The 3,631-nt window shown below is 47.8% G+C and overlaps 1 pseudogene; it reads right to left on the reverse strand.

Moving 5' to 3' along the window:
* Positions 1-2,563: 2,563 nt before the first annotated feature.
* On the reverse strand, positions 2,564-3,242 carry LOC129474732 (large ribosomal subunit protein eL13-like; annotated as a pseudogene).
* Between the last annotated feature and the right edge of the window lie 389 nt (positions 3,243-3,631).

Consider the following 3,631-nt stretch of genomic DNA (forward strand, 5'->3'; position numbering starts at 1 on the left):
ATCTCCCCATCTCAAGATCAATGACATCTGCAAAGTTCTTGTTGCTGTGTAAGGTGACATATTCACAGGTTCCAGAGATCAGGGTGTGGACCTCTTCAGGGAGTCACTATTCTGACTACCACAGTTGTACAGAGCTATACTGACATGGTACATGGTAGGTGTCACCGAGGCTGGACTTCAAGCCAGGTAACCCTGCCAAAGAAGCTCTCTACTGGCTGTGAGGGACTTTAAGGTAGTCTTTCAACAACTCTCTGAGTCACCTCTATCAACATACAACAGAGCTTGTCAAGTGTGTGCAATTCCATTCTGATTCACTGTGTTTTACAGAATCTTGCTTTGAGAAGCTATTAGTTCTGTTGGGGCTCACCAGAAACTTGATATGGTCCCAACAAAGTCCCCTCCACCCCCACTCCAATGTCCTAGTGGACCAGAATTCAATGATCGCTCAATGATCAGTGAAATTTATTCCCTCTGTCAACAGAGTAGCCCATGAAAACCCAAGGGCCTCTGCTTTCTAGGAATGGTCTAACAAACAGCACAAGCAAATCTATAGGAAGACCCAAAGTGTGATGTCATCAAGTGAACCTAGAGAAGGTGAGATCTATGAGCTAATGAGCCCACACAATGAGCCGGCATGATACTAAGAGTGATACTTGCTACCTCATTTAACTTAACTTACTTCATCCTGACCTCCTGACTATTCTTACACGCCTTTGACAGATGAAGGAAGTGAGGTGCAGGGAGGTTAAAGCCAAAGTTTGCCCAGCGAGGAAGTGGTGGAGAAAGAAGTGAACATAGACCATGCAGATTCCACAGCTTGTGTTCTGATCCACCAAGACTTCATAAATGGTAAATTCCCTCAATAAACTTGGGCCAAGGAAGCTGGAGAGTGGGATATCTGCATGGCACACTAAATAAATTCCCTAGGGCAGCACAGGCAGGTCCCAGAAGGTCATGGAGCCTGTAAAGGATGCAGAAACCTCTTCTCCCCCACTCTCGGTGCCTGTCTCCTAGCCTCTTTCAGACAGCCCTGTTAGCCAAGGACTTCCACCAAGACCTGCAAGGAGAAATGTGGAATGTCTTGGCTTTTTTTTTTCTTTTTGACAGGGTTTCACTCTTGTTGCCCAGGCTGGAGTGCAACGGCGCGATCTCAGCTCGCTGCAACCTCTGCCTCCTGGGTTCAAGCGATTCTCCTGCCTCAGCCTCCCGAGTAGCTGGGATTACAGGCACACACCAACACGCCTGGCTAATTTTTCTATTTTTAGTAGAGACAGGGTTTCACCATGTTGGCCAGGCTGGCTTTGAACTCCTGACCTCAAGTGATCCACCCGCCTCGGCCTCCCAAAGTGCTAGGATTACAGGTGTGAGCCACCGCACCTGGCCATATGTTGGCTCTTATTAGATCATGTGAGCCCTCTGAGAATTGTATATAAGAGATTTTAATCCCTTAGCCTGGAAAAAAAAATGCATCTATGCACATAATGTTTCGGGGGGTTCTAGTCAAAAGGGTTTAGAACAAACACTGGCTGAGAAGGACACAACGGCACTTCTGCACATTCCTGCCAAAGATGTATAACCTGAATTTAACAATGAATAAACATCAGACAAGCCCCAAAGAGGAACATTCTATAAAATAAATGGCCTGTACTCTTCAAAAATGTCAAGGCCATGAGAGACAAAAAAGACTGAAGAACTGTTGTAGATTAAAGGAGACTCAAGAGACTTGAAAACTGAAGGCAACACGTATCCTAGATTGGATTCTGGACTAGGAAAAAAACAGTGTTTCTTTTGCTCTGAAGAACATTACTGGGACCATTTATGAAATGCATATGAAGTCTGTAGATTAGACAAGAGTCAGAGAGAGGGGAACAGAAAGATATGGGTAGAGGGGGAGTTATAGAGCAAACAGTGAAATGTTCATTTGGGGAATCTGTGTGAAGGTCATCCAAAAATTCTTTTTTTATTTATTTATTTTACTTTATTTTTAGATGGAGTCTCACTCTGTTGCCCAGGCTGGAGTGCAATGGCAAAATCTCGGCTCAGTGCAACTTCCACCTCCCAGCTTTTAGCAATTCTCCTGCCTCAGCCTCAGGAGTAGCTGGGATTACAGGCACACAGCACCACACCCAGCTAGTTTTTGTATTTTTTTTTTTTTTTTTTTAGTAGAGATGGGGTTTCACTATGTTGGCCAGGCTGGTCTGGAACTCCTGACCTTGTGATCCGCCCACCTCAGTCTCCCAAAGTGCTGGGATTACAGGCGTGAGCCACTGCGCCCGGCCCAAAAATTCTTTCTTTCTTTCTTTTTCTCTCTCTTTTTCTCCCTTTCTCTCTCTCTCTCTCTCTCTCTCTTCCCCTCTCCCTCTCCCTCTCTCTCTTTTTCTCTCTCGACAGGGTCTCACTCTGTCACCCCGGCTGGAGTACAGTGGTGCAATCATGGCTCAGTCCAGCCTCAACTTCCTGGGCTCAAGCAATTCTTCTGCCTCAGCCTCCCGAGCAGCTGGGACTACAGGTACGCACCACTACACTTAGGTAATTTTTTTTTTTCTTTCTTATCGCAAGTCCCCAAGAGGGCTTTATTTTTTCTTTTCAACATTCTGTTCTGCAGCTTCCTTGGCTCTTTTTCCCCTTATGCTGAAAAGCCGGGCATTGGCACGGGCCACGCGGAGACTAGCGAAGGCTTTGACATTCTTCTCCTCACTGACGATTCGAGCTTTCTCCTTCTTACAGACATTCCGGGTAGGCATGACCGGTCCTGTCAGCTGAGTGGCCAGTTTCAGTTCTTCAGCAGAACTGTCTCCCTTCTTGGGGGGCCGAGGACTTCCTGAGGAAGAAGATGAGTTTGGAGAGGTACTCCTTCAGCAGCTGCACGTTGGCCTGCAGGGACAGCAATGGACTTGTTCCGCCTCCTCGGATCCACAGAAATGCCAATGATCTGGGCCACCTTCTTGTGAATACCGGCCACCCTGAGCTCCTCCAGGCTGAAGCCGCGGCCGACGCGCGCCTCCGTTTGGTACCGAACCACGGGGGCGGGGGGGTGGGGTGGGGGTGTGCAGCGCACGATGGGCCGGATGGTCCCCGATGCGTGATGCGAGCTGATGCGGCGCGCCTTGGCTTGCAAGGCCCTGAGTCTGCGGATCTTCCGCGTCGGCTGGTTGAACCACGTGGCCACGCGCCGCTGCCAGTCCTTGTGAAAGTGGGGCTTCAAGATCATGCCATTCCGACTGGGCGCCATGGGTGCCTACGGCCCTCCTGTGCAGGAAAACAGCGAAGCGGAAGCAACACCTGGGTAATTTTTTTGTTTGTTTTGTAGAGATTGGGTCTCACTTTGTTGTCCAGTCTGATCTCAAACTCCTGGTCTTAAGTGATCCACCCACCTCGGCCTCCCAAAGTGCTGAAATTACAGACGTAAGCCAGTATGCTGGGCCGATAATTCTTTATACTATTTTTTGAAACTTTTCTATAAATCTGAAGTTGTTTGAAATAATTTAAATCTTTTTAAAAATCCTAAAGTCTAGAGCCAGGTGCTTCATTATGGGTGCTTCATTATGGAGTAAATAAAAACTGCACCTAACCTGCATCCTTTCTGAGCTCTGCACACCCTCTCTACCTACGGAAAAAGGCTGACAAGAGT

The sequence above is a fragment of the Symphalangus syndactylus genome, chromosome 24 (assembly GCF_028878055.3).
Source record: "Symphalangus syndactylus isolate Jambi chromosome 24, NHGRI_mSymSyn1-v2.1_pri, whole genome shotgun sequence".
In the NCBI taxonomy this organism is placed as follows: Eukaryota; Metazoa; Chordata; class Mammalia; order Primates; family Hylobatidae; genus Symphalangus; species Symphalangus syndactylus.